This window comes from Camelus bactrianus, chromosome 25, assembly GCF_048773025.1.
Source record: "Camelus bactrianus isolate YW-2024 breed Bactrian camel chromosome 25, ASM4877302v1, whole genome shotgun sequence".
In the NCBI taxonomy this organism is placed as follows: domain Eukaryota; kingdom Metazoa; phylum Chordata; class Mammalia; order Artiodactyla; family Camelidae; genus Camelus; species Camelus bactrianus.
The window spans coordinates 11,228,754-11,241,753 of NC_133563.1; the positions used below are offsets into that span (position 1 = coordinate 11,228,754).

General features: G+C 34.2%; 1 protein-coding gene across 11 annotated transcripts in view; it reads left to right on the top strand.

Moving 5' to 3' along the window:
• RIMS2 (regulating synaptic membrane exocytosis 2) overlaps positions 1-13,000 on the top strand; it is a 509,607-nt gene that overhangs the window by 203,551 nt on the left and 293,056 nt on the right. The gene's annotated exons all lie outside the window — the stretch shown is intronic.

Genomic DNA, 13,000 nt, shown 5'->3' on the forward strand with positions numbered 1-13,000 from the left:
GTTAGTTGTTTCTTTCTATTTTTAACTGTCACTGAGTGGATATTGACTCCATTTTAGGAAGACTCCCCCCAAATCATGACCCAAAGTTGACTTCAGTAGCTCTGAGAGTTAAATGAATTCTCAACCATAGAACTGGAAATCTGTATCAGCACTGTTAGGCAAATGTCCTTAAAAATCATTATGATTGGTCCAGCTTAGGTCATTGCACTGGGCATTATGAACAGGACGCTGTACATCAGGGAATGAATGGTACTCTGCTAATCATGGCTCATCCCTAGGGCAAGTGAGGCCAATTCAATCCAAACTACAAAGCTGAGAATGGAGGAGACATTCCTTGCTTTCCAAGAAAGAGAGAAACAGATGACAGAAGTTCATTACAGTGACAGATATTCATTACAGTTGTTTCCAGAGCATATTTCCAATTTTCTTCATTTAGAAGAGTTTAAGTGACCTAAAAATTCACCTATTTTTAGCTTGTTACCTAACACATTTTTAGAGAGTAGGCATAAATTAAAAGTTAAGCAAGTAATTCCACTGTGTAGTATTATTTTCTATCAGTTACTTTTAAAATTGCCAGAGAAACTTTGCTATAAAAGTGGTAAAGTGCATGATTCATCTGGAGGAATTTGTATTATAAACATGACTGCATTCAAAAGAAAGTCCTAACTTTCAGTGTCTAACCTGGTGACTCATCATCCTCGTGATTTCAGACATGCCACTTAGTTGATAGCCCTCTTTTAATGTGGTATTTAAAAATGCAAATCAAAACCACTGTGAAGTATCATCTCACACCAGTCAGAATGACCCTCATTCAAAAGTCCACAAATGATAAATGCTGGAGAGGCTGTGGAGAAAAGGGAACCCTCCCACACGGGGGGTGGGAATGTAGTTTGGTGCAGCCATTATGGAAAACAGTATGGAGATTCCTTAGAAAACTAAAAATATATTTTATCATATGGTCAAGCAATCCCACTCCTGGGTATAGTATATTCCAGAGGGAACCTTAATTCCAAAAGACACATGCACCCCAGTGTTCATAACAGCACTATTTACAATAGCTAAGAAATGGAAATAGCCTAAATATCCATCAACAGATGAATGGATAAAGAAGTTGTGGCGTGTGTGTGTGTAATACTACTCAATGATAAAGTAATGCCATTTGCAGCAACATGGATGGACCTGGAGATTTTCATTCTAAGTGAAGTAAGCCAGAAAGAGAAATACCATATGATATCACTTATATGTGGAATCTAAAAAATAGACACAAATGAACTTACTTACAAAACAGAAACAGACTCACAGACATAGAAAACAAACTTATGGTTACCAGAGGGGAAAGAGAGTAGGAAGGGCTAAATTGGGAGTTTGAGATTTACAGATACTAACGGCTATATATAAAATGGATAAACAACAAGTTTATACTGTATAGCATGGGGAACTATATTCAGTATCTTACAGTAACCTATAATGAAAAAAGAATATGAAAAGTAATGTATGTACATGTATGACTGAAACATTATGCTGTATACCAGAAATTGACAACATTGTAAACTAACTATATTTCAACCAAAAAAGAAGAACATCATATTTTAAATATTATCAAACCACAGAAAAACATTTGTTGAAATTTAACAGCCTTACTTCACAAAGCTCAGCCCCACCAGTGGCTTCCATCACATTGCATTTCATTTTCTCAGTGACCTAGCTCCAGCAAGCATCACACTTTTTTTTCCCTGGCTGTAATATATATCAGTGACAGAGGAAATTTATAGGGGAATGTGGGAGACAAGCTGATAAGAGGCTGAGAGAGCTTTATCGAAGGGAAAATTACTTCAAGGAAAGAGCAGAATTATTAAAAAGAGGATATTTTATGGAAGTTTGCTCTGTTGGGTGCAATACTATCGTCCTCATCTCAGCAGACATTCCTTTAATTTCTTACCATGTTTTAATGTTAAACCATGTAAATATATGGGTTCTGGGCACACTTTCTGAGACTGGGAATGGAGTGAAAAACAGTGGTGCCCAAAATAAAATTGTATATTACTTTCAACCACTTTTGAAGACAACCTGCTAATGATTCCACTTGAAAGTCTTTTACTGGTCTAGAGGAAGTAAGGAATCAAGAGTAGCTGTCTTCCAGAGAATGCACTGCATATATAAACAGTGGGGCTGATTGATGCATAATTTGAAGCAATGCAATATTTGGTATAGATTAACTAAGGAACACCAGCATATCATGCCACATGCAGATGTTTGATGCTGTTTTCTGTTTCAGAAAGTACATTCTGTTAACTAGAAGGTAAATCTGATTTCTGTAATTAACCTATTTGAGTCTGATCTGAATGTGCAGATCATGTAGAGATACTTTGTGTTAGTTCCTTCAGCTTTGTATCAAGATATGTAACATGCTATGTGGATATTTATTGGTACATAAAAATACAGAAATTATACAGGAAGAATTCTGTTACCTCAAATACTGGTATAATGAAATTTCTCACATTTAAACAGATATATTTTGCTTGTTGGTTTTTGTTTTGTCATGGCAGTTGCTCCAAAGTGTACTGCATAGATTTGGTTATCATGTATTTTCTTCCAAGAAAAATCTTGTTTAGAAAGTGCTTTCACTGTACCTGTCACCTTTTAAAATAATTGGAGTGGTATTCTCATGCAGATTAGTGTCAGGCTAATTGACAGAATTAGCTCTATTTTCAAATATTCCTTCTGTAATGTTATCAAGAAATAGCTTTTATTTAACGCCTCACCTCTCCCTATCTCAGCAATGCAGTTTTCTCCACATTTCTGAAAAAGTCACTTAAATTCTAAAATAATTCTTAAAAATCAAAATCTCACAAAAAGGATTCAATAGCTGGAGGAGTGAAGAGGCCAGTATTCTCAAAACTCACGCACAAAGGCACATCTTTTGCTTGTTTACTTGAGGGTAGTATTTTGAGTAATTTGCCAGTTTCTTTTTCAAGGTAAAATACAAAAAAGGAAAACAAGTGGTGTGAATTTGGGCTAATCCCGTGAAGTTTCTATTGTAGACAGGTTGGACATGTTGGACAGATGGACATTTATTTTTATCACAGTGTAAAAAGTACCTGCTTGTATAGCTTTATTTACTTATTCGATAAATGTTCATCGAGTACCAGCTGTGTGCCAGGTATTTGGGAATAAAGTTCCCGCTTGTAAAACTTACAAATGAAGAAGCAGACAGTAAACATGACAAATAAAAAATATATCATAATTAGAAGATGGTAAATGTTATGAAAAAGATAAAAAAGTAAATCAGGCTAAGGGGTTGGGATTGGGAGGCAGAAGGTGTAGAAGTATTAAATAGTGGGGGAAGGTAGGCCTCCTCGAGACCACAGTTCACCTTGAGGAAGTGAGATAGGAGGGGAGAACTGAAGAAAGTCTCTCCTGACTAGAAGACAAAGGATATCTCTGCTGATACCTGGAGGAGCAGCAATCCAGGCAGAGGGAACTGCCTGAGCCATGGTCTCAAGTGCAAATGTTCAGGGAAGCCAGCTTGGCGGGTCTGAGTGAGCCAGGGGGGAGCAGCTGGTGTGGGGGGCTCGAGAGTGATGGGGGCAACATCCTCTACAGGCCTTGTAAGCAAAGTGGGGAGCTGCTGGAGGGTTTCAAGCATATTAATGGTATGATCTGACTTAACATTATTGCTGCAGTGTTGAGACTGAGCTGAAGGGGGATAGAGTAGAAGCAGGGAGACCAGTGTAATTCACATGAGAACTAATGGTGACTTCACCAGGCTTGTACTAGTGGAGGTGGTGAATAGTGTTTGGATTCTGGATACATCCTGAAGGTAGATCTAGCAGAATTTCCTTATGGATTGAATAAGTAACTGGAAGGAAATAATTACCAGTAACTGAGATGGAAAATGCCACTTCTGCTTAAACCCACTTATCTGTATTTTTCCATACTTTAAAACACTGTATGATTCTTTTTCTCAATAAGGAGATAAACACTTAAGATGAAAATTTATTATGCACATGATTGATTTGCAGATAAGCAGCATTTATTTTTAAATTTGGTATATATTTCTACATATATTTGTTTCGTTTTATAAGAAAATATTTCTCTTCTCTGAATAAATGTAGTTGTAGCCCCTAACCAAAAATCTGTTGTCTCTTTGGAGCAAATAGAAAAAGGAGGAAAAAATGGAATAAGTGTATGGAACCAGTAATTGGAGTTCAATAAAAGGACCGTAATATTAAAAGAACATAAAGTTTTCAGTGGAGAGTAGAATAAAATAACTCTTTCTGAGGGCTTTCTCTGATGATTATGGAAGGTAGTTGTTGGCTAAACTTATATATACTTTTTTTCCTCTTCTGTCTCTCCTGTCTTGCTCATCATACTTCGTTGTATTGATTCCAATGAGTCTTTCTTTATTGTAGGATTCTTTCTAAGGCTGCCATAGACTTAGAAAGACCACCTTAAAGAAGGGAAATAAGATCACTACAGGTTTAAATTATCCTCTGTTATACAATGGTTCCTCGTCTTTGTGTCCTTTTTTGGCATGGCAGTGTTGGGAGGGATTGTGGGAGGAGGGGAGTGGCCCAGTGTGTTACTGTAAGGGAGCATCATTTGTGCACCCCCCCCCCTTATTTTTTTAGAGATTTGCATATACAAGGTCTTCGTCTTTCAAATGTAAGTTGAAAACATTGTCATAAATAAAATAAAATTAATTTAGGCTGGTATCTCATTCATAGAACCTTTTTGCTATTTGGTACTTCTGAAGTGGTCAATGGATACTAAAACTATAATATTCTCATGAAAAATTTTTAAATCCCAAATTGGGTCTTCATAAATTTGAATGCATGAAAAGTACTTACCGAGGGAATGTCTGAAAAAAAAATGTCAAAGTAAAGAGTGAAAAATGAGGAAAGTAGTCCTAAAAGGACAGTATAACTCTCAAAGGGAAGAAGAAATCAGAGACCTAGAGAGGTCTGTAAAAGCGCAAAGGAAAGCAGCAGCGGCGTGAGAAATGATACCCATGACAGTCCGAGGTGGACAAAGAAAGAGGAACTAGAAACAGAGTTAGTGGTAGAGGAGAGGATTGGCAGCAGAATGTGCATCACAGCTGGGAAAACGCTGCCAAGAGCTCACTGAGGTACAAAAAGTGAATGGAAGGAAAAGTAAAGAAGATGGTTTGCTATCATAGCGTCACGTTGTTCCTGAAATCTTCTGGACTTCTCAGCTTGGAAGAATCAAAATATGTGGATTTTTTTTTTCCAGTTTGATATGAACCGTGACATCTAAATAGTTGAATTTTATTATTTGTTAATAGTCCTGTAAAAATGAGTTAACTTGAATTTTTATTCCATTTGTGTTTGAATAATCTACAAGTCTTTATGAAGACTGTCAGAGGGTAAAAATGACTTTATCTGCTTCCCCCACCCCACCCAGTGTCTTCAGGATCTGTACTTCATTTTAGGAGAGAATTCTGTAGATGAATACTGCTTAAGTAGTTGAATGGTGCTACAACATATTCCTAGATCCTCATTTAAACTTGAGATTCGGGAGACCAAAACACAGCACACTACTTCTGCAGCTCTCTCTACTCTCTGAACAGTGGCTCTTTGTCAGTTTTATATGTTTCTTTGGGACCACTTAAATGTAATTCTCGGAAGTATAATATTAACATCTGGGTGATTGCCTTTTGGTAGAATCAAATCCATAGTATTAATCTTTTTTCTATTTTTTAGTGTTTTGAATGACTGAATAGACACATTGACGGGTTAGGTGATAAAGTGAGCAAGAGCTTGATTTAAACTCAGTATCTAACTGAATTCTTAGTTCATGGAGCACATTTTTTATTAAGTTTCTGCAGAAACTGCTAATTCTTGTTTCATTACACCTTTAGGGAAGCATTCTCTTTTTAGTAAAGATTAAGAAATTTCTTATTGAATAATTGAAAAGGAATGATAGAATAGACCTGTTAAACCATAACCCTATGTTTTACTCTACTCTCCACTCTCTCTCTATATTTTATAGTGAAAGCAGTGCAGTAGAGTTATCAATAACAAATACAATGATCCTGTTTTTTAGAAGTACTGTAATTCATATACAGAGTGTGGCTTACACATTTTTGAATCTGCCTGTTTTAAGTATAGTGCACAGAAGTGCCTTGGACGTAGGATGCATTTGGTGTTCAGTATTGTGAGGCACTAATCAGCTAAGTACTGTAATCCTCCTTACAGGGTACATTCTTACTTGACCTGAGCTATATACAGCCACATAGTAACGGCATTAAGGAATAACCTTTTTCTTAACAGACCCATCACTAGAGGATTTTATGACTCTATCCTTGAATGAATTTTGTATAATGTGTAACTTTTTAGTAATTGAGTTTTGAAATAAAATTATTGTAAACAAGAAGAGAGTTTCAAATCATCTGATTAAGGATGGCTCCTATGATTTTGCTGGAGCTAGAAGGATTAAATGAAAGCACTGCCTGGCACAGTGTTGATGTATTTTTGTCAACATGATGCTTCATGCTGGACAGATGTGCACTGGTTGAGCGAAAGGTAAAACTACAAAAATGTGGTAAATACCGTGAAATGTAAAAAATGACTGATCTTTTTCATGTTTTATGATGACTGTAAATTGATTTGTTAAAAGCTTTTTGTAGGAATTATAGGAATGGAACCTATATATTTTATGTTTTACAGGACTGTATCCTTCTGTTAAATCCTTGATTTAATGTATCTTAACAGCTTCAAATTTCAGAATTTGATTGCAATGTTATGTTTAAGCTATATGGTTAGCATTGTGTAATTGAAGTAATAAAGTATTTCAGTTAGCAATACCATGCTTTATTAAGCTTTTAAAAAGAGGTCTTTTTTCAGATTACTGATTCTTCAAATGTCATTTCTATTTTATTTATAAAATGACAATAATAATCTCTACTAATGAACATTATGAATAAGAGATTTTCATATAGATAGTGCTTAATAACATATTTGAATTTACAGAAATTAGTAATCTTCAAATTCTTCATTCTACTTTCGGTGTCATGATTCTTAAAAATTGCGTAGCTCTTAATGAGAGTTAAAATATATGAATATTAAAATATTAAAACTTAAGTTTCCATGTAACCTTTTACTATCTTTGTAAATGTTTTCAAATGTTTACTGGATTATGTTTTCAGAAACTTGATTATTTTATAGTATATGTGGTCAGAATGTAGGTAGTATAATAACACAAACCACATAGGGCGTTAGAGGTTGTAAATATTAAAATAAAAACTTATGTAAAAACATCATGAATTAATGTACAGTATATAAATTGAGACTGCCTTTGGGAAATTGTTGAAAGTGGCTTTAATTGAGAAAGAATCTTTTTTATTTGGAGTTTGCCTATCAGTCAATATGATTTTTAGACTTGGAATTTTAAAGAGACTAACTGGTAGAGTTTCTTGCTCAAACAATTATGCGTAATCAGAATAACATTTATTATGGAGTATCAGGTGTGGATATATAGCTAGAATATTTAGAAATAGATTGATAATTAGTCCAAATGACAAAAAGTTATAAGCAATGAACAAGAAATGCTATTGATTAAAGTAGATTTAGGGTATTTCTGTCCATGATTTTCTATAACTAGTTCTGGTTAAGACCACCATAATATGTGAACCAGAAAATAATTGTAGCAGCTTAGGTTTCAATATAAAGAGAAGTAAGATGAACAGATACTAGGTAAATACAAAGTGAATATAAATATACACTGATATTGTTACATATTAGAAATAGAGATTAATTGATGCATAGAAGTAAAAATTAAGGTACTACATAATATCACAAATACATTCTATTCTTAAAAAAAGGCATAATTCTGGATTCTGCCTCTTAGCTTCTCAGGGTCTTTGAAGGACTAAGAGAAATATAGCATCTTAGATGAATTACTCCATTCTTCTGAATTAAAATTTATGGGTTAAGTATTGTTAAATGCTTTATGATTGTTTAGAGAAGCGTACAAGTTATATTCTATTACCTGTTAAATGTTTTCCATCTGATAATAATTAATGCTAAGGCTTGCTTATAAAGGCAGTAGTGAAGATAGAGATTAGAGATTAGAGGTAAAGTACTTACATTTTCATGAATTTTCTTCAGGTCCTGAAAAAAATACAGTGTCTAAGAAATATAGCAGCTTTAATGTAAAGAAAAAATATGTGAAATAACTAACGATATAATTGGTAGAAATTGTTTTGACACAGTATTTGAATATTTTGGAATAATTGATAGCAGATTCTTCATTGTTTGGCAAGAGTGTTCTTAGAATGAAATCTTGCTTTGCTTCTAGCGTGGCTTTCGTGTACTACCAGATACACTACCTGAAAGTGTATTTTTAAAAACCCAATTCCATGTTAAGTAACAGTGACAATAGTCATCCCAATTTCAGAAATCATGACCACTGTTCTATTTTTACTGAAATCCAGTACAAATCAGCATCTACAGTATGATTCACATGCTTTAGGCAAATTTCATAATCTCTAGAACAAAGTGATTCCTGGATTTAATATTGAATTCGGTTTCCTAAAGTATGATTTTTAAAAAGCACTTAAATGGCTTGCTAAGGACTAATTAGTAATAAACTTTATTTGGAACTGAATTCTATAATAAATATTCTTATTTATCAATACAATGGAAGATATATTTCCTGTGTTATAAAGGCCCACTGTATTCACTTTATACCCTACTTACTTTCAAACATTTATGTTAATTCCTCAGGGAATGTAGTGTTCCTTTTTTCTCCCTGTCTCTGTCCTATAGTACTCAGCATGATGTTAATATATTACTAGAAATCCCTAATTTGCAAAGAGATTTTGTTTTAAATGTTTAGTTCTAAAGTGATTGACATTTTTGCCAAAGAAGTCATTTTATAAACAATACCCTGAAGTCCAACAACAACAAAAAGCCAAACTAACATATACTAGAGTATCTATATTATACTCACAGAGTATAATATAAATTATACTACTAGTAAATGTAGTTTCTTCATTTCACTTAAGGTGCTGTAACTGCCATGGAGTAGTAGAGGAAAGAGAAGACTATTTTAGCAAATCAATGGGTTTGAGTACAGACAGCCATGAAACGTAGACATAATCTTAGGCAGAAGTAATCAATCAGTTATTTAATTCGGCAGATTGAGCACCCACTATGTGCCAGCCTCCTTAGATCCAGGTTGCCTGTCCTCTTGAAACTTAACACTTTAAGGAGTATTATAGACAGAAATGGGTAAGATTACATAGGGAAGAAGTACAGTGAGGAAGAGGCCATCATTAAGTTGACCTTCCTCCAAAACATCCAATTTTCCCTCAACATTTTGTGAAATTTTTTCCTTTCTTGTATGGCCTTAAATTCCATGTTTAGAGATTAATTTGTATTAATAATCTTAGGCTTGCATTTTTGATCATATTATAAAACCAGTATCCATTCATTCTGATTTAGTCTGCTTGTTTTTCTTTTAACTTTCAACTGAGATTAAATATAATGAGGTATTTACCAAATATGGCAAATTCCAATTTACCCAGTTTGGGGGCATGAAATATTTTCACAGGGGGAAGTATGTGAAAAGGTTTAGTGGGCTGCATTTCAGGGGGTTCTAGAGAGAAACTTCCTTGGAAAATCCTTGATTTAGTAAAGCAACAATTAAGAGTTCAGTAAATTTATATTTTATAAAACAGCTTTGAGTAAAAAAGAAAGAAAGAAAGAAAAGAAAAGAAAAGAAAAGAAAAGAAAAGAAAAGAAAAGCCACTTAGAATACCCAAAACATTTCCAGCAAAGTTGTCTGTTTTATATAAATAATCTTCATATGTTCAACTATGTTATTCAGATCTTAGTTCAAATGCACTTTTTTAGGAGAGAACTTCCTTACTGAAAGTAGCTTCCTTCAGTCCGTTTTTGTGGTTTTACCCTGTTTCAGTTTTCTTCTGTAGGACTTAGGGCTATATGAATTACCTTAACTTGTTTGTATGCTTACGGTCTGTCTTCCCTACTAGAAAGAAAGCTTCCTGGGGGCAGGGACCTTGTGTGTCTTTTCTCTGTCGTATTCCCAGCAACCAGAATCATACCTGGCACATAGTAAGCACTAAATAAGTATTTGCTGAGTGATTGAATAAATACTGGAGGTACAAAGGTATGTCAGACACAGTCCTTTTTGGTTCAAAATGTAAAGTCTAGTGGATAGTACAGAACACCAGTTAGGTAACTAAATAGGATGAGAAGTATTATGCTGGAGAAACACAGAGGCACAAAAGTGAGCTCCAGGTGATGAGCTGATTTACTGGTCTATTGTAATGAAGTCATACTGCTTTCACTTGACATACTACATTTTACTTCCTTTCTTATGTTTCCAAAATTTATATACTTATATATAGCTATAGAAGGTCCTATTCAGTCCACACTGAATTTTAAAGAAATTAGAATTTAATTAAGCAATCTCTAAATGAAAGTTGAAAATTTCTTTTCTTATATGCCATATAAATCTGAGAAAAACTACAATCTTACTTGTGGAACAGTATTAATTTCTTTACATTAAATTAGGTTTATGAATAATATATTTTTAGAGACAAATATATTTATTAACTTAGAATGGAAAAAAGCTATGTTATTTTAAATATACTGAAATGTATTTGAATTCCTAACATGAAGTCTGCATCTAATGCAGGTTAGATGGTCAGTTTGAGAAGGACCTGGTTTAATTGTTTATTCTTTAGCATTCCCTAGAGTAATTTTCATTTATCTCAGTTATATATATATATATTCTTTGTATAGTAAGTAGTTAAGTAGCTAGTTAATGAGATGTGAGTATTCTGAAAATTCGTACCAGTCAGTTAATTACATCTTGATAAGACTATCATTATTTTTTTGCAATGCTTTAAGCCGTCATTTAGGCACGTTAACTTGATGAAGTTGTGGTATCAATATTATAAGATCGTAGTCTCTAAGAAATGGAAGAGGGTTTTAGAATCGTTCAGCTTCTTATAATCAAGGGTCATCTCTTAATCATTTCTGTGTCTCTAATTTGTATTATAGTGTGTGGCATTTAGTACTTACCTAATACATATTTGTTAAAATAATATCTGAGTTAATGTGTATCATCTGTATCTCTCACTTTAAAGCACAGACTTTCAAAGATTAAATGGCTGTACAGAGTCAGGTCACTGGCTAATAGCAGAAGTAGGAGTAGGAAGCCCAGATTCTGTAACTCTAGTGTTCTTGTCATGATACATTGCTACATACTAGGGAATTTTTTCTTTATTCATAGGTATAAAAATAATGACAAAAAAGAAAAATGAAATATGCATAACAGACACATAAATAGGATGTTATGTAGGTTAATACTGTATGATTTTTTTTGAGTGCTCTGTTTTGATTGTATATTTTTAACTGTAGGAGTCTGTGGTGTTATGTAACAATTGTAACCTAAAAGATTTATAATTAAGTCCTAAATGTTTTATATGTAAATGTAAGAATGAAAATGTAAAAATAAAAAAGCACATATACTTGTTTAATCATAAAACATTTAAGGGAACAGACCAGTTTCTTCATTTAATGAAATACATTTCCCTTTATGATTCTAGGTTAGAGTCCACCCTAGCCATGCAGTTGTGTGAGCTTTGGAAGGTAGAAGAGTTACGGAAACCATTATTGTCGAGCAGAGTTGTTGGTAGGCGGATGGACATATGTCAAAGTCTTGGTGGTTTCTGGGTTAAACTTCTGTTAATTGACCTCCGTAATGCTGTAGGCAGCTCAGATAATTGGTGGCAAATTGCCTAAGAATCCTGGGATCATAGCACCTTCTTAATGACCATTTTGAGAACTTGTGTCTCTGGTTCCCCAGGCCAAGAACAGCATTAACTTCTCTGGCCTTCATTCCTTCATTGGTTCAACAGTTGTGTAGTTTTGATTTCTATATTAAAACCCTCAGTACCTGGAAAACCTAGAGTGACTTTTGCTTTTGTTAATGAACCTAACTGATGCATTGGCAGACTGCATTCCAGGTATATGGGAAAGGAGTTCAGGGACCCAAAAGAGACCCATTTAGAGGAGAATGATGATGTTGCTGGGTTGTGTCGTTCCACGTGTATCCTTTCTCTGTTTGGGTTAAAAAAAAAATCTAAGAAATTCTCAACTGAGCGGTCTAATCTTGGTCATCTTTAACTTCAACTGACTCCACTACTTAATGTGTCCTGGCAAAATCGTTGTAACAGTTTAAACCTTTTCTGTCATCTTCAGGATTCTAGTCCCATTGCTTTTCATGGCTAATGAGGACAGCATGACTATTTTGTTGACTAAGAGAACTATGTGTGATTGCAAGGTCTACCAGTTTGGACTGGTGTTAGAGGGACTGGTGTTAGAGGTACAGGTTGAAATCTTAGTATACACTCTCTTCCTCTGAGATTGTAAGGAAATATTAGTGATCAGATGTGAAGGCAGAGGAGTGTAATGGAGCTGGCTTTAAGCTGAATGAAGATGGAATAAAAACAGCAGATCTTTCTGACTTCTAGAAAGACTTCCTCTTTTTTTTTTTTTGAAATGAATAAATCGTTTTGTCAGTATTTATTTGTTGCTTATCTCAGGTTAGAGCAGTAAAGAAGGGTTGGAGATACAATGATAAGATGAAGATTTAGTTGAACCAATACTAAGAGTGATCTAGATAGAAGATGAATGAAAAATAATTTTTAAGAGCCAACTCTTAGTTTTAGTTGGAAGCATTCAGTTCTTGAACTGAATCAGTTTGGCTTCATTATGTTTTCAAGTAGCTATGAAATCAAGGTCTCAGGAATAGAGAGAAAAGAAGGTGGAATTTTTCTAGGCTTCTGAATAACAGTTGGGAAATAGCTTATGTGTATTGAGCCAAGCAAAGAATTTAGAATAAAGGCTATTTTGCAGCAGCAGAATGTGATGTTGCTTGACTAATTGCAGGGTGTAAGTATATTCCATATGTAGTGTATCAGGCATTTAAGAACTATATTAAA